The sequence below is a fragment of the Oryctolagus cuniculus genome, assembly GCF_964237555.1.
Source record: "Oryctolagus cuniculus chromosome 16 unlocalized genomic scaffold, mOryCun1.1 SUPER_16_unloc_1, whole genome shotgun sequence".
NCBI classification, from domain to species: Eukaryota; Metazoa; Chordata; class Mammalia; order Lagomorpha; family Leporidae; genus Oryctolagus; species Oryctolagus cuniculus.
The window spans coordinates 1,143,901-1,168,015 of record NW_027208201.1 but is presented as its reverse complement, the minus strand read 5'-3'; the positions used below and the strand labels follow the sequence as shown (position 1 = coordinate 1,168,015).

General features: G+C 39.9%; 1 pseudogene; it reads right to left on the bottom strand.

Annotated features, from left to right (window-relative positions):
• Positions 1–908: 908 nt before the first annotated feature.
• On the bottom strand, positions 909–17,094 carry LOC100347366 (vomeronasal type-2 receptor 116-like; annotated as a pseudogene).
• Between the last annotated feature and the right edge of the window lie 7,021 nt (positions 17,095–24,115).

The following is a 24,115-nucleotide window of genomic DNA, read 5'->3' as shown; positions in this document are numbered from 1 at the left end:
TTGAATTATTTTCTGCTCGGTATGTAAAAAATGCTTTTTCATGTTTGGTATTGGCAAAAGTATATCTAAAGCCAAAATAAATAATAAACAGGAATAAACAGATGGAAAAGAAGCTTGAAGAAACACATCCACATATGAAAACCTGGTGTGTGATGATCATATCCTTTCAAGTCTATATGAAAGGATATATAATTAAGGAGTTTCTGGACAATTCATTATACAGATTAAAATGATTTCACATGTATAATGGTTGCACTGAAAATATTCAAACTCTCTTATAAAGCTGACTTTAATGTAGACAGTAATAAACAAAAACAGCAAATGAACATGTAACTTATTTTATTAAATATGAATATTACAATGCCAACCAGCTGACAATAAAAAAACAGAAATGAAAAGTTTCAAGGAGAGCCTTTATCTGAGATGGGATTGTGTTTGTGATCATAAAACCCAGCCTAAGAAATTTGTACACAGTATTATTTTGAAGAAGAGAGGAGGACTGGCAGCAGTGAGGGGTGTAGTGGATATAACTACACCCGTAATCCCGACATCCCATGCGGGTACCTGTTCATATCCTGGCTGCTCCACTTGCAATTCAGCTCCCTGTTAATAATCCAGAAAAAGCAGTGGAAAATGTCATCCCTGACACTCACATGCACACCTGAATTAATCTTGCTTTGGCATGAACCAGTGTTGGGCCACTGCAGGTATCTTTACAGTCTATCACCAGATGGAAGGTTGTTAAAACTCTCCCTTTCTTTTCTGTGAATTGGTCCCTCAACAAAAACATTTTAAGGAAAATATGAATTGTTCATAAGGGGGTATATTCTGCAACTTATTTTTTAACAACAGAGTGCAAGATCAGTTTTATAAATTTTAGTTTCTAACCATTGAAAACTAAAAAAGCCTTAAGAGCTACTCTTCAGAATATCTGTTTCCTTGGGAACTATTCTATCCATTAATCCTTTCAAAGCATTCTTCTCAGGTCTTAGGAGAATAATGTAGCACTTGGGGACAAAGATGCAGCCCAGGAGCCCTGCACTGGAGCACAAGATGGAGAAGACCTCCACAGCCACCATGACCTTCCCCTTGGTGCTGTGGTAGACAGGCAGGAAGGTCACCCAGACACTGCAGAACACCAGCATGCTGAACGTCAAGAACTTGGCTTCATTGAACTTGTCAGGCAGATTCCTGCCTAGGAAAGCCACAGTAAAGCTCCCCAGAGCCAAGGAACACAGGTAGCCAAGGACACAGTAGAAGGCAGTGACTGAGCCCTTGTTGCACACCAGGATGATGTGGCCATGCTCAGAGTGAGCATCTGTGTCAATAAAGGGAGGAGAAGTCCCAAGCCAGATGGCACAGAGAGCCAGTTGGATCAGGGAGCAGATGGGAATAATGGATTTAGGTAGCCCTGATATCAGCCAGTGTCTCATCCTTCTCCCTGGGGCAGTGACCTTGAAGGCCAGAAGCACAGTGATAGTTTTGGCCAGAACGGTGGAAACAGCCACAGTGAACACCATTCCAAATGTGGTCTGCTGGAGGACACAGGTGGTTGTGTTGGGATGTCCAATAAACAGTAAGGAGCAGAGGAAGCAGAAGATGAGGGTGAAGAGCAGGATGTAGCTGAGACTATGATTGTTGGCCTTGACAATGGGAGTGTCTTGGTGCTTCAAAAAGACACCAAGAACCGCAGCGGTGAGGACAGAGAAGCACAGAGCTGTGCAGACGAGGGTCATCCCCAGGGGCTCTTCAAAAGACAGAAAAGTCACCTTTTTGTGGAAGCACTGGTCTCACTCTTTGTTGGCATACTGATGATCTGGACACTTCACACACTGGTCTATATCTGGTGAGAAATGTACAATAACATCATCCCAAGTTCAGTTATTTCTGATTCACAAGGACCTTCTAAATAGCTGAGTAGATTTAAGCAATATCTCCTTATTGTTTTTGAAGAGAGGAAACATAAATCACTTGCAATTAATTATGCCCATCTTTCCCATATTAGCCAGACTGCTATTACTTCATCTCCCTATTTTATCTTACATACTGTTGGGTACATTGCCTTTTTCTCCTAATGAAGCCTTAAGGTTTGTGCTCTGAACATATTCATGATGCTTTAAGCAATACCTTAATCTGTGTCATTTGTAACATCATGAATTCATTGTCCATGGTTTCTTTAGATTGGAAAGTGATGATCCAGAGGAATCCATGTGTCTTGAGGGCTAATCTGCCTTTCTACATGGCACATTCCTGATGCATTCTCGCTTTGAACAAGAGCAAGCACCCTCCCTCAACCATTACTTTAATGATGCAATTCATTTCCTATATTCATGGCCTAATAACAACCCACAGTTCACAAAATTTGTAATGAAAGATATGTTTATTGTTTGATTGATTTAATTTGTTTGGATTGCCATGTTACAGATTGAGGAAGAATGACATGGAGAAAGTGGGAACTCTTCCATCTGCTAGTTCACAGCCTACATGGCCACAATAGCCAGAGATGAGCTGATCTATGGCCAGGAGCCAGCGGCTTCTTCCTGATCTCCCAATTGGGTACAGGGGCTCAAGCTCTTGGCTTCTCCTCCACTGGTTTTCCAGGCCATCAGCAGAGAGGTAGATCAGAAATGGAGCAATGGCCAGAGTTGTGGCACAGTAGGTTAATCCACTTTCTGTGGCCTCAGCATAAACAATGGGTGCCAATTCTAGTAACTGCTGCTCCTCTTCCAATCTAGCTCTCAGCTATGGCCTGGGAAAACAGTGGAAAAGGACCCAAGCACTTGGGCCCTTGCACCTGCATGGGAGACCTGAAAGAGCTCTTGGCTCCTGGCTTTGGATTTCAGAGCTCCAGGCATTGTGGCCATCTGGGGAGTGAACCAGCATATGGAGACCCCACTCTCTCTTTCTCTGCTTCTCTTTAACCCTGGCTTTCAAATAAACTAAGAAATCTTTTAAGAAAATAATATGCACAGAGCAGTGCCTCCTGGGTAATTTCTAGCACAAGTTGTAGTAAACATTCTTACCTCAACTTTGTTTCCAACCTTCACTCAAAATTTTCATAATTCTTAAGCAATCTGAAAATAACCTTTAGGGTTTAAAAGTGTTCTTTTTTGCATTCCATGGGTTATTTTAGCTCCTTGTTTACAAATCACAGATCTCTGTTGATTTATTTTTATGCAGTAATGCTAATTACTATCACTAGTATTTCATGGACTAATAAACTGAATTATATTGTGTGCACCAATTTAAGCATAATGGAGCCTCTTTAAAAAACACTGACAAGAACCAAATCAGCAAGTCAGAGATGAAAAAGGCAATGTAACGAGAGACACCACTGAGAAAAAAAGTCATCAAGAATTACTACAAAGACTGTATGCCCACAAATCAGGAATCCTAGAAGAAATGGATAGATTCCTGGATGCATAAAACCTACCTAAATTGAATCATGAGGAAATAGAACACCTAAACAGACAAATAACCAAGACGGAGATGGAATCAGTAATAAAGACACTCCCAAAAAAGAAAATCCCATGTCCCGGTGGCTTCACTGATGAATTCTTCCAGGCATTTAAAGAAGAACAAATGCCAATTCTTTTCAAACTATTCAAAACAATCAAAAAGTAGGGAATCCTTCCAGAACCCTTTTATGAAGGCTACTTTACATTAAGTTCCAATTCATAAAAAGACATGACAGAGAAAGAGAACTATATACTTCTGGAAACTATTATGGATGAAAAGGATTAATTACTACCTAAAGGTAGGAAGAATTTTCTCATTAGTCACATACCACTTCTTTTTGTTATTTTGTCAAAGATGAAGATTTATGGGACAGGTGTTAACTTCACCATGAAACAGGCACTGACTTACCTGTTTGGTTGGAAATCTCATTCTCTGAACAAGGTGTGCACAACAACAGGTAGGCTTTACCTTCAAATGGGTTTTCCTGAATCCAGGGCTACAACTCTCACTGCAGACCGAGCGTGGCATCTGAGAAAAATCAGATGAATATGGGTCACAGTTGGGACTGTTACCTAAGCTCAAAGTAGGGTATTTAGTCCTGGAAAATTTATGCACTTAAATTGTAAGTACCTGTTTCTAATACACTGATTGCATGCCATATTGACTCTGTGCCATGAAATAGACTCAAACAAGTGGATGAACAAATGTGTTTATTATCCTTCCTCAGACACCATGAACAAAAGAAACATACATAGTTGGGAAGGGGAGTGGATTAATGTCTGTAAAGGTCTTTTTATGAAACCATGTGACACAAAACGCCAAACCAATTGTGGGTAACAATGTGTAGTGTGAACTTTAAGTTAGGAACAACTTACCTCTGTAATTCCTGTGGCCCACTCTATTACATCCTCAGAGAGAGACAACAGTTGCTCATGTGGAGAAAACTGTCCTATTTTCACCTTACATCCAATACCTTTTGGAAAGTTCCACAAGTTGAGAATATCATACTCAGCATCCAATTTTCTCTTTTGATTCAAGTTCACTATGTCACCAGCAGGATTGGCAAATTGGAGGTGCTTGAGAAACAGGTGCAGCTAAAAGAAATGTGTCATCCTCTCATGAGACTGCCTAAGAATTTGTACAACAAACTCAAGTTAGAGAAAGCATCTTTGTAATCACAACTACACATAGGAGCATTATTGTAGCAACCCAATGAAGCCAAAAAAGGAAACCTGATAGAGAACTATATCACAGTAACTTGGATTTCAGTCATTTTCATTGAAAAACAAGGACAACCAAAAATCACTAGGTGTGAGATTCAAACAAAAGCTACACACACTCTATTATTTTCTCCATGTACATATGGCAACAAACAGCAAAATGAAGTTACCCACATACAAATGTGTGAAAATTACATGAGATCATGATCTCCAGGATCCAGAAACTACTGAGCACTATCTGACACTGAAAGAGGAATTCTCCTACTGCTGAGTTTGAAAATAGAGACAACATCTACATATTTCACATATAAACATTAAATGGAGAGACTCTTGCATTCTTTTTAACACACATACTGATCCTTATTCACAATTACATCCCAGTAGTCAAGGGAATCTTGTTGCTGATGGCAAACTAAACGAAGGGGGAAGATTTATATCTTAGAAACTGACAACTGCATGATTTCTGGTGTTTTGGAGAAAGGATCACAAGCTACTTGGTTTGAACACCTACAGAAGTTCTTAAGGGGATCACTCCAGGAGTACATGTCATGCAATAGAAACCAAATTACCTGCCAGGAAGAAAATGCCACCTTTGCCCCATTGTTTCCTGGCTGCATTTCTAACTCTTGTAGAAGCATCTCATGTACGCTGAGGGCCACAGCATACACAGCATTGTATATGTTGTAACTCCCATCACTCATGGTCATATCAAAATGATTCGGAGGCAATGATTCCAAGGAGGCATTCAGCGGACACTTCTGCAAGGTGTTGCAGGATACCCCAGAAACTGAGCAATCAAAAGCCAATGACCAGAATGTAGAGAGGTAAAAATCTTCTGGGTATTTGGAAGGGTTAGCTGTCCGAAGAAATTTTTTGAAACCAAAAATCTCCCTATGGTGGTGTGAAAAAATGAGAGTCCCATGGAATGAGTTGAGCAGGAAATGTCCCTCAGAACTGGCAAAATCCCATTGTGAGGTGGTGACCCAGACTTTCCATGTCATTACATGTTCCCATGTTGGAAAGCTGATGCCTATGAGGGAATCAGTGTCACAGAAAAGAATCACCACATTTGCTGAAGATTTTATGATCTGATTGTGATACGGCCAGTGGACTGAAGAATGTGACTTCTCAGTGGCTGGGATCAGTTCCACAAAGTCTACACAGATGCCATTCTTCTGCATCTCGACTTTCAAATTGGACATAAACTGAATACCTTTTGGGAGGTCTGATATGGCCAAACCCACCCAGGTCCAGCTGAAATGAAGCATCAGGGAGACCATGCCATGGGCCAGGGAAGTGTCTTTGGGGGCCATCTGATAGAGGGAAGGAAACTGACCACTGTCACTCAGAGGAGGTTCAAAAGACCCAAGAGTCAGCTAAGGGAAAATGCAAGAAATCTGTGTAAGGTTATTGCTACAGTGTACAATCTTATTCCTGAAGAAATTAAGGAAACGATGGAAGTGTCAGAAGATTTTAGAATATTTCATTTTTCTTATCTCCCACTACATGAGATCTTCCTAGTTCATGAGTCATTAGCTTCACAAGTTGACATAACCACTTCTCATTTTAACTCATCCACACCTCTGCTTCAGAATAAATGTCACTAATCCACCAATCCTTTGCATGCCTTCTCTTTAGATCACCCCCTGTGGCAAATATATAAGGTCACTGTTGCTTAAATTTTTGGGTCGAATAAGGGACCTAAATTGATGTTCTTTTTCCTTCTCTTTCCCTTGCACACTCACCTGTGGAATTTTGTAGAGTTCTAGCAGTGTCCCCATTTGGATAGCAATGCTTCTTCCTGATATTACAGCTACAGACTTGCTCTGTTTCCTACACGTGTAATTAGGAATGTCCTTTTCCAGTCCCGCAATCCAGATGAAAAGATTCTACATCACCATCATGTCACTGTGCATGATATTATAGAGATCAAATCCCAATGTCATATTGGGTAAAAGATGTGGATTCTTGTTGATCTCCTCAGTAGTGAAAACCAAGGCCAGAACATACTGGTAGTTTTTAGACTGAAATCTGTATGAAATGCACAAGGATCTTTAAGGGAAAAGCCTCCAATCCAGATTATCATCAATTCTACTGTAATTACTGTAATGGATGGCCATGGCCAAAAATTCATATGTTCTAATCCTTCTCTGTACATTTGCTAAGGAGAGAGTGTGAAGACTGCCATATTTGCAGGACACATGTCCACCTCAGAACCAAACTGCTACTCCCTAGATCTTGGTCTCCCAGATTAAATGATTCTGAAATATAAGATCTGCTGTTACACCATAATCTTGGGCATGTTTTCACATGGCTGACCATGCATTTGGATTTAAATCATCTCTGGCAACACCTACCTCTTTTACATTTTTTATTTGATATCTAACCTAAATAATAAATAGGCTCTGGAATGATTTCTCTAAAGTTCATTGACACCTAGGAAGAACATTGCAGTTGTCAAAGAAAGCATGATAAGGAAAAGCACATCATCATGAGTATTGCTACTATAAATGTTTCCTATAATCACAAACTGCAATGATTCTTCATCTTATCAAATCATTAAACACTTCTTAAAACAGGAGTCATATGACCGTAAGGCTGCAGGTTGTAATGGGCAAAGAGAGTAACTCAACTGAAGGCTATGTGATCAGCAATAGGGATGCTGTCAGAGCACTGAATCGCAGATGGAAATCTGGAATTAATCCTGAAAAATCACTTCCCCATCAAATTTAGCCATCAACCACCATCTCAAGCCAGGAAAATGAAATCAGATTCAGAGCTTGAAAGATGGAAAGCAGTGAAAAAGTAGGGGCACTTTAGAGAAGCCTGAAACACTCAGTAGGTGGACTTGAAACACTGGGCTGTGAGACCTGTGACACTTTACAACTAAGCCAGTTATGGATTTATTTAGAACACTAAGCATATGTTAAAGTAAATCATGACCAGTGGTATCAGCGTTTACTTCAAACAGACCTTCTTCACTCAGTTTTTCCTACAGAATTCAACATAAATAGCCTTCCATTCAATGAGCATGATGCATTTCTCCTTTCTGGGATCTGACATGTCACAAAAAATATAAATGTGGAGCCCTTTGTATTTATTTCAGATGTCCTTTGTGTTGAGTCTTGATGAATAGACTAGGTCACATACAATGCTTGCTAAGGGTCATTCTGTGCTCCAGAGGAAGTGACAGTTTTTTATTTCTTGGTTCATGGTGAAACATAATATGTATGTATGCATATTATACACCTATTCTCTCTCTCTATTTATATACAGGTGTTCTATAATCATGTATACAGTTGCTTTATATATATATTGTTTGATATATACAGTTCCTACAAATATGTGTTATCAAATATTTCATTCGTACTTTGTATGTAGAATGAGGAAAAATGAAAGACCTTGCTAAATGAATCAAATAATGTTCAGTTTTGTATTTCATGTATCTCTGCTCCTCTCCTCATTCTTCTACACTTCCATCAATTCCCCATCCTCTCATTTTGTTCACCAGCTCCTGCCAGCACCAAAATATCTAGAACACTCTTTGACACACTGGGCTTTTTGAGAGTTTCCCTTTTGGTCTGTTTAGTGCTCTGTTTCTTGTCTCTAAGAACAGTTTATCAGTAGTTATTTTATGTTGTAAATTTTATGAATCTAACATTGCAGGGTATAGTGTCTAATGATAATTAAGTGTTGATTTTTTTCCCAAGTATCACCAATACAGGTACTTTCTACTGGGTTTGCTAAGATTTAATTTTGATCTCCCATTTGCATGGCATACATCTTGGAGGAACCTGGGCTCTATTCATAGCATCTTTTCCTGGTACTGGAAATTCACTACCTCCTGGTCTCTATCATTTCAGAGAACATTTAAATGGTGTGCTGTATGCAAAAACATGGAGAATACTGCTGCTAATAATGGATAAATATTTATGAATGAGATACCATGTGCACATATAATATTAGGTGAATTTATAAATATCAATGTGAAGTGAATAATATCATTATAACAAGCTAGTATCCATTAGATATTTTCAGGAGAGATCTTTGGACAAATGCCTAAAATACTTAATTAGTTGTATCACGCTGTCCTAAAAGACAGTATATTGTGTTGGAATGAAATTTGAATATATATATATGTATATGTATAATGACATATTTATATTTAGCTACAAAAAGAAAGTATCTGAAAGAGGAGCAGGAGCAGATAAAACCCCATCTGAAAGGTATTTTGCTGAGAAAATGATAGAATCATGGACACATCATCAATGTTGTCAATTACAACCATTAAAATTTTTATGGGTATATTCATTGTTAAAATTTAATTATTATTTTATTTGTGCAAAGGTGTTGCCCTGATATTTCTTTTATCTAATAAAAAACTTACTTTCTTGAATTTCTTTTCTCCTTTATGACTGTGGAAGAAATGAGGTGTTCTTATGATCCCAAATCTAGCACATATTAGAAAACATTGTGAGCACATGTGGAAGAGCTCATCTAACTCAGATTTGTTCATTTCAATGCATGGGTTCTCTAACAATCTGCTACTGAGGCACAATAGGCCCCTGAGCTGATGAACATGGATAGGGAATGACAAAAAGATAGCAACCAGACTCTCCCTCCTCCTATGAGGTAACATTTCCTGAACCATTAAAGATGCCAGGCAAGAAGAAATGTCTTTCTCTTGACCCCACACTAACTATCAGCAATTTTTAGGACGGACAGAGGATGCACAGGGCAGGAACACAGAATGCATTTATCAATCATTAGCAGACCAAATAACAAGGAGCTATTATGCAAATCAAGGGAAATGATTATGACAAAGAGAACTTACCCTCTGAATGTTACATTATTTTTTGAATTATTCATGATTCTATCAATGAAGTATCTGTAAATGGGGAAAAAGGCAGCAATCTCAACATCTCCATCCTTGTAAAAACTCTGTTTCATGTGGTAAAAGCAGTAGCGATCATCACGACATGTCAAAAGGCAATACAGCTGCAGAAAGAACAACAGAAAAATCAAAGGAAACATCTTTGAAGTCTGTGAAAAACCCTAGGACACAATTGCAGTGGAACATGCAGGGTTATGCAGGTGCATATATATAGCATGCATGTGTGTGTGTGTGTGTCTGGGTGTGTGTGATTGCTTGAAACAAGCCACTTTAATACTGCTCCATCTGACCTCTTTCCACCAGCTGTCCACTGGTGGACATGGGGGAACCAGAAACCCTTCCTGCCCTGAGGCTCTGAAGCTCAGGCCTTCTGTCCTGGTGAAAAACACAAGAAGAAAAACATGTTTGTGAATCATCCTCTTCACCCAGGTTCCAGGAGTTCCTCCAAGTCCATGGATACAAAGACTCAAGGGCATAACACCTGTTAGTTATATTTGGTCCAAGGGCTTTGTCAATAAACCACTCCATGAACTTTTGGCAATTATGTACTGGGACTGCATCAGAGGGCATGAAGGGAGGCATCAAGTGAGGTTCTCAGTTGGGTTTCAGACCAGAAATCTCTAGTGTCAAAGAATTCAAAGACCTAAATAGCAACAGGCAACCATACATTTTCTCGATGCCACACAGACCCCAAACCAATCCTGTTTATAGAGATACCCACTAGGACATGTGATTTTCAATCACTGTGGGACCAGTAATCACCCTGAATTCAGAAGTTCCCATTCAGGATGTCAAATCACTTCATCTTTATTTGTAAAGCATGAAACCCTTCCACGGTGCTGTTAACCATGGTAATCCCATGCTGATCTGTTTTTGCACTTACAACCTTGGTTGATGCACTCATGAGAACTCAGGACTTTTTGAGTACTTCTCACTTTTTGCTATAAATCTGAAAATACCAGCCAGAATGTAGACTTCAGAATATTCATGGACAATGTGTGTTATGAACCAAACATGCACGAATTTCATCAATATATATCCATTATTTTTTTGCTTAACTATTTCCCTCATATTCATCACTTTTTATCTTCTGCATTCATTTTTTTTGAATGGCAGAGTAAGACAGTGAAAGAAAGTGACAGAGAGAAAGGACTTCCTTCCATTGGTTCACTCCACAAATGGCCGTTATGGTCAGTGTGCTGTGTGGATCCAAAGCTAGGAGCCAGGTGTTTCCTCCTGGTCTCCCATGTGGGTGCAGGCACCCAAGCACATGGGCCATCCTCCACTGCCTTCCCAGGCCACAGCAGAGAGTTGGACTGGAAGAGGAGCAACCCTGACAGAACCGGTGCCCCAACCGGGACTAGAGCCCGGAGTGCCAGGGCCTCAGGTGGAGGCTTAGCCTAGTGACTCACAGCACAGGCCTATCTTCTGCATTCTTAATGCTGAATTTGATATTTTTATAGCTTGGGATGAATGCCTCAAATGCAGAATTTCAGTCTTACACAGAAATATATACGCTAATTGCATAAAAGTATAAAAATCTGAGATTATACATTTCTGTCTAACTTTAACTTTAGCAACACTACCTTAAAAGTTAATAATATTTTTCTATTTGAGACTTTTTGTAATTTCTTTTGAAGTCTAATAACATTTAGCTCACTATACAACAATTTCCAAAAATGAAAGCAAGTGGACATTTGAGTTGGTAAGTACAGAGTTCTCTGTGTGTATAGGGAACACCCATATGAACTTACACTCAGTCTGCATCAGGAACACTGTCTCCAATGGACTTTATCCTGAACTATCTTCTCAGGCTCAACACACTTCAAATCAAAAGTAGAAATCACTATAAGCCCACTGCAAGAATAATGTCATAGCAAGCAGAAATAAAGCAAATCCACAACACAGAAGTGCTCTAGCACATAGCACTCACTGTGTCAATTCTCAGTAGCTCCAAATTAGTTATGCTGGTATGTAAAGCCTACAATGGTGCATTTTTGTTAACTGTTCTTCATTATGTCCCACCCAAGAATCCCCACATCATGCATTTTCCAGCCATACTTCATCTGATGCAACTCCTCTGAATAAAACAATACATAGTACCTTGCTAATTTTGCCACATATGGTAATCTACCAAGAATCTGTTTCTACCATTTTGTAGGGAAATTAGATAAGTGGTTCAATTCAAAGATGACACCCAAAGGAAGTAAGGTGGGTGGAACCCAAAGTTGTTTACCACCAAAGCTAATTGGCCACACAACATCAGGAGAAGTGACAACAATTGATGATGAGTGTACAGACATATGGCTAGTCCTGTAAAAATCACCCCATAAAATGACCTTTAAGTGATTGGTTAGTTCTTATGCCCTGCCCCAATGACTCATCAGTTTTGTGCTTTAAAAGGGTTTGTTATGTGCACAATAAAGGAGTTCTTGCTTGACTTGGCTCCCCGCTGCATCTGATTGTCTCTGGGATCATAAGGCTGGGAAACGGGCAAGTGGTGCACTTACCTTTCCTTGTTCCCAGTTCATCCTTGTTTGGGTGGACTAAGACCCTGCACCATTATTCATCTTACCTAGGATTAACGCTGTTGATTACTGGGGGAGTCCAAGATGGCTGAGAGGGAAGGGCATACTCTTCTAGTTTAGGAGAAGAAAAAGTAAAAGTGGAAGAAATACATTCTCAGGGGAGAGTTAGAGAGAAAAGTGCAGTTGGAATTCTATGGAAGGAAGAAGAATGTTGTGGATCAGTGTGGAAGGTGCAGATGTGCAGTACAATCAAGGACACACATAATCCCAGGAGCCCAGAGCCAGAGAAAGCAACAGCTTGGGGAAGGTGGGGAGATCAGACTGCATTCAGTGGCCTGGGCCATGTTTGCATAACTGGAGGGAGAGCTTTCAAGAGTCAAACACCTGATAGAAATTGGGAGAATAGAGCCACACATTCTTTCAGAAACATGTTTACAACTTATATTTTAAAAAGCAGAAGGAACAACAACAATATCATCAACAATGGGTATAGCAATTGAACAGATATTCTGCAGAGATAAATGAGCAAAAGGCCTTATCAAAGGTGCTAATCATCAGTAAACTTAGAGTGACCACCTCACATCTGTTCCATTGGCTATAACAGTTTTTGTTCTCAAGGATTTCATTTTGAAAGGCAAAGGGAGAGGGTGAATGTATGTGAGTGAGACAGAGAGAAAAACAGAGAGAAAATGAGAGAGAGAGAGAGAGAGAGAGTTTTCCATCCCCCAGGTCACTCTCCAAATGGCCACAATGGCTGGAGCTGAGCCAATTCAAAGTGGGGAGCCAGAACTTCTTCTGGATTTCCCAGCCAGTTACAGGGGACCAAGCACTTCAGCCAGGTTCCACTGCTTTCTAAGATCATGGTAGAGCTGGATCAGAAATGGAGCAGCCAGTACTGGAACTGGTACATATGGGAGGCTGGCACTAGAGGCAGTGGCTTTACCAGTTATGCCACAGCGTCAGCCACAATAATAGTTTTTGCAAGAAATTTGTATGCCTCAAACAAAAAAGATAAATAACAGAAAAAAGAAAAAAAGTAAAAAAGTAAAATTTTTTTAAAGTTCAAGGATACCTCTCATGAAATGGAAACCTGCCAGGCTGAAAATGCCACCTTTGCCCCAGTGCTCATTGGCTGCAGGTCTAACTCTTATAGAAGCATCTCAGGTATGGTGTGGGCAGAAACATACACAGCATTGTCTATTCTGTAGACCCCATCACTCATGGTCATGTCAAAATCATGCTGAAGCATCCATTCCAAGGAGGCATTCAGTGGACAGTAATGCAAGATACTGCAGGTTGCCCCCAAAAACTGAGCAATGAAAAGACATCAGCCAGAATCTAGTGAGGTAAGCATATGCAGGATATCTGGAAGGGTTAGCTATCAAGTTTTCAAAACCAGTGAATGAGTGGAGCGGGAAATGTATCTCACTGGTTGTAAAATCCTACTGGGAGATGGGGACCCAGATTTTCCATGTCATTAAGTGTTCTTATGTTTGAAAGCTCATATCTATTAGAGATTTGTTGTCAAAGAAAAGAATAACCATGTTTGCTGATGATGATCTGAGCAGTATTTGATATGGCCAGGCCATTGCTTAATGAGTCTTCTCAGTGACTGAGATCAATCCCACACCACTTCACAGATGCTATTCCTGTTTATCTATAACTCTCAAACCTGACATAAATTGAATACCTTTCAGGTGATCAGAAATGTTCAGTCCCACATGGGCTGGGCTGAAATGAAGCATCTAGGTGACAGTGCAAGGATCTGAGATATGTTCTTCAATGCCATCTGCAAGAGAATGAAACATGACCATGGTCACACAGGCTCAAAAGAGCAAAAGGTCAGCTACAGGGGGAGAAAAAATAGCACTCAACATAAGAGGACAGCCATAAAATACAATCTCAACCCTGAAATTTGTCAACAATGATTGAAAGTGGTGGAAGACTAGAATATTCTAATTTTCCTGACAATCTCCCATGGTTTGAAAGCTTTGTAGATCCCAACTCTTCTGACACAGTCATCCAGGAAAGTCCCTTTCTCCTTTTCCATTTCCTCTTCTCTACTTCAAACACCACAAATACGGCTACTCCAATCTCTGAGTACTTCCTCTTTAATCATACCTATGAACAAAGAAAATCTCCATTTTTCAGCTTTCGTGCACCTGAGAAGTTCACCCAAGTGAATGTGGGTTTTCGCAGTTTTCCTCTCTTGGAAGCCCCCCTCCATGCCACTCTGGCTGGAGGTCCTTGTTTCTAATAAATACTTTTAAATTTCTTTGCTGTCCACTTGGAAATTCTTCTTCCACGTGAGGCAAAGAACCAAGGTAACAATAATTTTTGTGCCACCATTTCCCATAATATTTTTGGTGCCATTACTTGGAGAGGAACTCCAATGTGACTCAGATTGCAACTCCTATGTGATGTGCATCCAACGTTGGATAATCTCACTGGACTGGTGAGCATGCAGAATACAGTCACTTTTTTCATAGCGTCTCTTTCATAGTCACTCTCACTTTCTCTAAAACACTGGGTCCCTGTCAGCCATTTAAAAGTGATTAGTGTGGCTGCAGTTAAGACTCAGGGGTGAGTGCTGGCTGACTAAGGCCAGATCAATCCCCTGGAACTGGAATTCTATCCTTTCAGCCTCCCTCTCTCTTGTGTGGATCAGCCCTTTGTGTGGGACTGGAAGAAGGCCTAGAGATGACTGATGGATTCTGGCTGGGGCTACACGCCAGTGTTTTCAGAAGGTCTCCTGGCTGGGTACCAGGCTCTGAATGCCAGAATAGTGTTGGGCCAAGAAATGCTGTTTCCAGTGGGGAGCCAATCTCCTGCCATTTTGGACTCCTCACAAGCTAGAAAACCAGACACTCCACTCTTCTTGCTTCTTGTCTCAGCTCTGGGAATGTTGGTCTGGCCCAACACATTTTCTTTTCATGGGGATTTGCCCAACACATCACACTGGGAGAAAAGTTTGAAGTAACCTTGAAATTCAGGCCAGGGACACTCTCTGGTGTTTTTCAAGGACTCCCTGACTGGACACCAGATCACAATGGCCCATTCAGATGTTGGCTGAAAATTGCATTCTGTTCTTCCTTCCTGGAGATTATCTGTCGGTGAGACTGGGCACATCCTGAAGTGAGGCCATGGGCTCCCAGCTCCATGCCTCTATGAGTCTTTCTTTTACCCCAGATCTCAACAGATTTCTGTCTCTCTCTCTCTCTCTCTCTCTCTCTCTCTCTCCTTCTCTAAATGCTTTCTATACCTCTTCAAGTCTCCACAATTTCTAGAAACTCGATTTCTTAGTCTCATTAATAGCTAATTCCTAAATAATTAGTTTGTTAGATCTGGGTTAAGGTCCATCTCATTTGCAGTCAGTCTGTCTCTCAATCTAGACTCCCATTAGATACAGTCCTCACATGGCATAGACAAGTCACAGCATGTCTCTAGTATCCCCCATCTTCCTTTTGCATTCTCTCTTTAGAGTCCCCACTTTCAAATACCTCAGAGTTTTACTGGAGAGAATTATATTCCCACACCTTGCTTCTTTGTGACTTAACCCATGTAGTCACCAATGTAGGTGGTAGCACTCTAGTATACAAACACCTCTGCTAAGGCTTTCACCATGAAAGCTCATTGACAAAATCAGGGCTAATAGATTAGACTCAAGGAGAGGCATAGAACTATTATTGTTCCTTATGTATAAGAATAAAGCTGCAGTATATATTTGACAAGGCAGAGGCCCAGTCTAGCACACATGCCAGGAAGGGAATTGATCACTCCATGTGTGTGTGTTTGACAAATATATATCCTAGGCTACAGGTGTGGAAGGCTGAGTGAGAATGGGTGACACATGCTAATCCCACCCTCACCTTTCTCCCTTCCCTGTGGGCTTCAGTGCACATCTAGATGCCACAGGCAGTGGGTGTTTTGAGATAGCTCAAACTCAGGAGACCTAGGACCTGAAGTACACTTCTATTTCTATGCCTGTTACAGCCAGGAGGCAAACTATGTACTTTTATTTCTTTGGCCTGTGAGATAATCGAAAAATACCTCATCATTTCTATACCACTACTGGGTTTGTTTAACAAATATGTTTTCATAAACTGCTCATGAAAAATAGTTAAATACTACTTAAAGTGACTTAGGCTGAAATTTGATATCTTACCTTATTTAAAAATGTTATCTTAATTTAGATTCTTAACAGGTTATTTTTAAAATGTAAATCCAGGAAATTGGAGATGGAAACATCACAAGTATAGAAATGTGTGCTGGTAAGAAAGGTTAAGAAGAAACGAGCTTTGTTATGAGAAAAAGAGAATGTATCCATCAGTATGTAAGGTACTTAGGGAGGTGTAGTAATAACTGTGGCTAACATGAGGAAGTTGGGCATGAATAACGGCCAATAATTTCCTAGATGTCATTTATATGCTGTCTTCAACATCAAATCAGAATATTCCTAAAATAGCACAGTTGGGTATTCCAGAAGAACCTTGTGAATCAGAAATAACTGAACTTGGGATGATGTTATTGTACTTTTCTCACTACATATGGACCAGTGTATGAAGTGTCCAGATCATCAGATGCCACCACGGAGTGAGACCAGTGCTTCTACAAATGAAATGACTTTTTTGTTTTTTGAAGACACTCTTGAGATGACCCTCATATGCACAGCTCTGTGCTTCTCTGTCCTCACTGCTGCAGTTTTTGGGGTCTTTGTGAAGCACTGAGACACTCCCATAATCAAGGTCAACAATCATTGTCTCAGCTACAACCTGCTCATCGCCCTCATCTTCTGCTTCCTCTGCTCCTTAGTGTTTATTGGTCATCCCAAAACAACCACCTGTGTCCTCCTGCAGACCACATTTGGAGTAATGTTTACCATAGCTGTTTCCACCATCGTGGCCAAAACTATCACTGTGGTTCTGGCCTTCAAGGTCACTGCCCCAGGGAGAAGGATGAGATACTGGCTGCTATCAGGGGTACCTAACTCCATTATTCCCATCTGCTCCCTGATCTAACTGACTCTCTGTGCCATCTGGCTTGGGACTTCTCCTCCCTTTATTGACACAGATGCTCACTCAGAGCATGGCCACATCATCCTGGTGTGCAACAAGGGCTCAGTCACTGCCTACTACTGTGTCCTGGGCTACCTGGGTTCCTTGGCTCTGGCCAGCTTCACTGTGGCTTTCCTAGGCAGGAATCTGCCTGACAAGTTCAGTGAAGCCAAGTTCCTGATGTTCAGCATGCTGGTGTCTGCAGTGTCTGGGTGACCTTCCTGCCTGTCTACCACAGCACCAAGGGGAAGGTCATGGTGGCTGTGGAGGTCTTCTCCATCTTGGCCTCTGGTGCAGGGCTCCTGGGCTGCATCTTTGCACCCAAGTGCTACATTATTCTCCTAAGGCCTGAGAAGAATGCTTTGAAAGGATAAGGGATAGGATAGTTTCCAAGGAAACAGATTTTCTCATTTGTAGGTCTTAAGGCAATCACAGTTTTCAATGGTTAGAAACTAAGATTGAAAAACTGATTTTGCACAACCACCAATCTGTTTATGTTTCTATGGTTTTCATTGTCCTGAGTGTTTTGTATAAATTAAATATTGGACTCTGTGGATTTAGATGACCTTTCATTTTTGCATGGTGTTTTCAAGGGCCATCCACATTATTGCAAGTATCTACATTTTTCATGACAAACTGATAAATCCTTGCTGTAATTTTTTGAGTTTTGTGTCTCCAATTAACTATAGACTGATTTGTGTGCTATTTCCAACTTTGGCTGTTTGGATACAAACACTGATATGGAAGAGATTTTTGCATAAATTCTAATTTTTGAGTGTACTCTCAGGTGTGGAATGTTTTGGTCATAAATTAATTTTGTGTTGAAGTTGCTAAGGAGATGACAGCTGCCTTCCATACCATATGTGCTGTTACTTTCTATCACATTTGAAGGTTCCAAATTCCCTATGTTATCTACATCACTTGAAAAATTTCTCAATTTATTGTACCCATGTAGTGGATGTGAGGTGGAGGCTCCTTCTGGTGTAGAATGGTTTCTCCATACTTATTGCTGATGAGGATCCTTTGTAATGCCCTCTGGTCATATATTTAACTGTGCAGAAATGTCCATCATATTCTATTCCCATTGGTCATGAATTACTTGTATTTTGTTGTAACTTCTGCCTTTTTTAATTTTTTTATTGTTTGTAAGTTACTCAATATGCTTATATTTCAAATTTTAGTTCAGGTATACAAATATCATGAATTTCATATATACAGATTAGGAATGTAGTGATACTTCCCACCTAATCCTCTCTCCTGTCAACAATCTTATGCTTCTTCAACTCCCTCTCCTATTCCCATTCTTTATTTTAGCAAAGAACCCTTTTCTAGTTTACTTTGTACCCATGAGATTAACCCTACCATATGTAAAGTGTTCTACAATGCTAGGAAGAAACCAACAGTATTTCTCAAAAATAGAGACAAAGGCTATAAACAAACATGGAATCTCCAATTGTCAATTTCACTCCAATACATTACTTTTTCGGTACTTGTTATGACAGATAGGAGAACACATACAGTACATGTCTTTTCTGATACTGGCTTATTTCTCTAAGTATCATGGTTTCCAGTTGTATCAATTTTATTGCAAAAGACAGTATTCCTTTTTTTTTTTTTACTGCTGATCAATATTCTTAGAGTATAAACCATGGTTTCTTTATCCAGTAATCAGTTGATGGGTATCTGGGTTGATTCCATACTTAGCTATTTTGAATTGATCTTCAATGAACATGGGGGTACAGATGACCCCTTTTCATGCTGATTTCATTTTGTTTGGGTAAATTCCTAGGAGTCAGTTGACTGGGTCATATGGCAGATCTGTTTTCTTTCACAGACATTTCCATACTGTATCCCACAGTCCTGCATCATTTGACATTCCCACCAACTGTGGATTAGGGTACCTTTCTCCCTAGTGCTCTCCAGCAGAGGTTATAAAGTGTGTGCACTCAAGGTGGAAACTTAACATACTGCACCACTGCCCAGCTCCAGTTTCCATTATTCTCAAAGATAAGTGGTGAAGCACCAGATCATGCAGATTCCAACTACCTTTTGAGAGCCTTTTCCCTAACTGAGGCATCTTAAATTAAATGTCCCCATCATCTCCAGCAGAGTCATCAGTTCCTCATACAATTACCTCTTTCTCTCCAAACCCTCCAACAGTGTCTTCAGCAGCTATAGCCTGAGAAGCACTTGGGTGGGAGGTATCATAACTTTATGTGGCTGTCTCAGAACATAGCAACACTTCCTGAGTCATACTCAGTTGTGTATGAATAGCCATTAACATGTGTGTCTTCTAATATCCAAGTCAATTGGTATCTGAGTCCTTGAGTTTCAAAACAATTTTGTTGTGTATGTATGTGTGTTTGTAAAGGCAAGATTACTGGAACTGAAATTCTATATTTTTGCATGCAAAAACTAAGTCCTGAGTTAATGTGCCAATAATATATCTGATTATAATTTCTATCATTCAAAGTTACATCATATGTTTATGTATTATCTGAATAGTATATTCTGTGCTGACTTACTTTTCATGAGTTGTCTGTTTTATGATAGGCTTGTTTATTTCATTAAAAAGGAAACACATTGGCATTCATTTTTAAATTCAATGTGAAATTGGCCAGTTATCCTTTATTATTCAATAGTATCCTTAAGGCAAATGAATCTAAGTATTTATAAAGAGAAAAGGAAACCTACTGCAATCCCATTGCTCCTATCTAAATAGTCTTTTTTGCATTTTTTTAAACTTTTATTTAATGAATATAGATTTCCAAAGTATAGCTTATGAATTACATTGGCTCCCCCCAACATGACTTCCCTCCCACCCGCAACCCTCCCCTTTCCTGCTCTCTCTCCCCTTCCATTCATATCAAGATTCATTTTCAATTTTCTATATATAAAGATCAGTTTAGTATACATTAAGTAAAGATTTCAACAGTTTGCACCCACATAGAAACACAAAGTGAAAAATACTGTTTGAGTACTCGTTATAGCATTAAATCTCAATGTAGAGCACATTAAGGACAGAGACCCTACATGAGGAGTAGGTGCACAGTGACTCTTGTTGTTGACTTTACAAATTGACACTCCTATTTATGGCATCAATAATCTCCCTATGCTCCAGTCATGAGTTTCCAAGGCTATGAAAGCCTTTCGAGTTCACTGACTCTTATCTTATCTAAATAGTCTTTCAGACTTCCTGTACACATACATGTGTTTATTTCTGCATGGCCATTTGATGTTCCCATGGAGATCCTTTCCATTATATTTGGATGTTTCAGTTGACCCAGTCTTGATTTGGAGCTGTCTGCTGCTCTTATGCCCATGTCTCCCTTCCTTTCAGTCAGGGTCAATACCGCCCTCAGGCACTAGAGGGTGCCTGAGGCAGACCATGGATTTGACCTTGCCTGCAAGACTGCAGTAAATGCACCTGAAGTGTTAGGGGATGGTTCCAAGGGCTCTTTCTTGTGGAACCTCTCAGGTCAGCTCTTCAAGAGCGACACCTGAAGTTTGCAGAGATCCACACATCTGCCATAATGAATGACCCAAATTGATCTTCAGCCAAAGTCTGGCGCCTCAGCACTGTGCACACAATTTTCTCATCGGAAGACAGAGGCAGGAATCCTGTGGTGAGTGGGAGCCTCTGCCCAATTCTACTTCCTTGTGTTTTTAGATTTCCCTTCTTGATTTAACACAAATCAAGGTCTTTCAAAGAGTATGATTTGGATTATTTCCCTAAATTTGCTAGATGAGAAAACCCCAGGAAAAAAGAAATGGATTGCAAACAGTTGAATGCTTTTGCAGACAAAACAACAGACAAAGGCTAAGAGCCATCCTAAAAGGAAAAGATTTATGTGTATTTCACTATGCATCTGGGGCAACTTAATGTGGGAATCCCAGATAAACTCTGAGACATGAGATGGAAATGAAATCACTCAACATGGGATTATCCCATGACCAGGAGAAACTCTCATGGTTCTTAAGTGGAGGAAAAGATTGTGATAAGGACACAGGCAACTCACAAGTGAAAAATCATGCAAGAAGCACCTTATAAAGCAACCTCATTAGACACGTGAAGGAAAAATAAACATTGTTGATGACAGCAGAATAAAAGAATATTAAATTTAAAATAACTGCTTTAGCCACTAAACCCACAACTGTTAGATTTCCCAGTGTCAGAATCTCTTCTTACCACTGATGACCTGTTCAAAGAGATAAAGGATGGAATGATATATCGTATCCACTTGCAAACTCTCAGCAAAAGCCTGTTTGGCAGAGATCATATACAGCTTTCTAGAGAAGAGGAGGAGAAGATGAAGAGAACAGAGCAATTAGAGGAAAACTGGAAGAATGACAAAGAAGAGAAAGACTAAATACAGATCACAAAATATATTTTTGCTTAGAATGGCAATTTTCCACTTATCTCACCCAGAAAGCAACATAGATAATAAAGAGATACTTGAAAAGTCAAGTTTACAAGTTGTCATGTTGGAAACATATAAAATCCTGTGCCCAACAATTGAAAGATACCCCTTCTGGTCAGAACATACGAGCATGTATAAGCCGTCAACATGAAACAGACTGTTCATCATGACTGAATACTCAGGACACTTGAAACACAAAGGGCACCTCTGTTCTAACCCTGGGGAAGTTTTGTGTCAGTGCCTGTAGAAATACACGATGTTTTTCTTTACCTGCAAGTCAATCTGCATGCAAGTCTTGAGTTAAGATTCAGAGAATAAGACTTATTTGGAGTTAGATGTGCTATAAATAGCCATATTTATATGAAAATACTTTTCAGATTTCCATAGAAAACTAGATGGCAGCCATTCAGCTTCACTAGGTGCAGTGCCTTTTGATCTACAGTACTTGAAGTACCTCAGTAAATGATTCTGACATCTTCTAAATGTTCTGCATTTAAGAATCTCCTTCATTCAGGCTTTGAATTTGAATTAGTTTGCTGATTTGGGGTGGGAGCTAATGCCCAGTTTTGAAAAGGAGGAGGCTTAACAGTTATAAATGCCAAGCCTTGTACTCCACCATGCTCCACACTTAGATATCCTGTCTCTGCTAGCCACATAGCCCTCAGATAAGTTATTCTTTCCCAAGACCTTGCACAATGCCATGTTCATGATGATGCTGTTCGAGGAGTCATTTAATGATGTGCTAATATAAATAACCATTTTTGGTCCATGATGGAACATGTGCAAAATTCATCAAGATTGATTTGTATTTAATTCATTTTGCTTTCCTTTGAAAATCATTTTCTCTTCCTTGTGGTACATGTAATTTAGACAGAACATTCCAGAGCCTGTTCTGGCATTTGCTACAAATACAAAATCCAAGGACTTGGGAGAGCCGTCTGTTGACATAAATGAGAGTAACTAGTGTTCATCCCAATTGACTCGTTGTGTTAGTCATCTAGTTTCCATTTAACAACATACCATGACTTTGTGACTTAACAAAAGGAATTTAATTTTCAGAATTTCTGAGGCTGGTAAGACCAGGATCAATATACATGAGGTTGGTGTTGTTGTTTATTCAAGACACGTTTCCTGCCTCCAGTAAAGATACTTTTCCTTTCCTCTTCTCACTGTCTTCACCTGTTACAGAGATGTAACAAACTCTCTCTGCGGTCTCATATTGAAAATTGCAAGAAAGAACTAGGTAAGCCATAAAAAATTGCTATTTCCACCCAAAGACCTCATCAACTATGATCATGCTACAGAGCAGTCTTTCAACCTCCACATATTTGCACAAAACATTCAGTCTCTAGTAGTTCTAGGTTTGGAGTTTATAATAATCATGGTTGGAGACATTTACCAAAGATCCCTAAGGATCCATGTGCCCTTCATGGCCAGGGAAAACAGTGGAAGATGGCCCAGGTCTTTGGTCCTTTGCAGCTATTTGGGAGACCTAGAAGAAGCCCCTGGCTCCTGTCTTTGCATCAGCTCAGCTCCAGCTGTTGTGATCATTTGGAGAGTGAACCATGGGATGGAAGATACTCTCTCTCTCTCTCTCTTTCTGACTGTATCACTCACATTCACTCTCTCAATCTTCCATTCAAACAAAATCTTCAAAAACAAAAATTATTGTAGCCAATCGAGCAGATGTGAGGTGATATCTCAGTGTGATTTTGACTAGTATTCCGAGTTTACTAATGTTTAGCACCCTTGGTAAGGCCTTTGGCTCATCTATTTGTGCAGCAATGTCTGTTCAATTCCTCTATGCAGTTTGGATGATATTTGTATTGTCCCTTCTGTTTTTTAATTTGTATGTTGGAAACATGTATCTGGGAGGATATGTAGCCATATTCTCCAATTTTCTCTCAGGTGGTTGACTCTTGAAATCTCTCCTTCCAATTACATAACCAGTGGCTCAGGCACTGCAGTCTGATCTCCCCTCCCTCTCCAACACTGTTGCTTTCTCTGGCTCTTGGCTGCTGGGATTTTCTGTTGTGTCCTTGAACATATTGCATGTCTGCAACTTCCACACTGATCCACAGCATTCTTCTTCCTTCCATAGAATTCCCACTATGGTTTTCTCTCTAACTCTCCCATGAGAATGTGTTTCTTCCACTTTTACTTTTATATCTCCTCCTAGATTATAACAGTATGTCCTTCTCATTCAGCCATCTTGGTCTCTCTTCAGTAATCAGCAGTATTATTCCTAGGTTAGATGGATAATGGTGGAAACAGATTCTGGATAGATTACAATAAATGGCAACACTAGCAAAGTGTCATGTTCTGTTGTATTCAGAGGAGCTGCATCAGATTAAGCATGGCTAGAAGATGGATGATGTGGGGATTTTTGTCTGGGACATAATTCAAAATGGTTAAAAAATGCCGTATTGTAGACTTTGCATACCAGCACAGCTAATTTGGAGTTACTGAGAATTGATACAGTGAGTTCTGACATGCCAGCTCATCTCTGCATTGTGGATTTTGTTAGTTTCCCTTACTG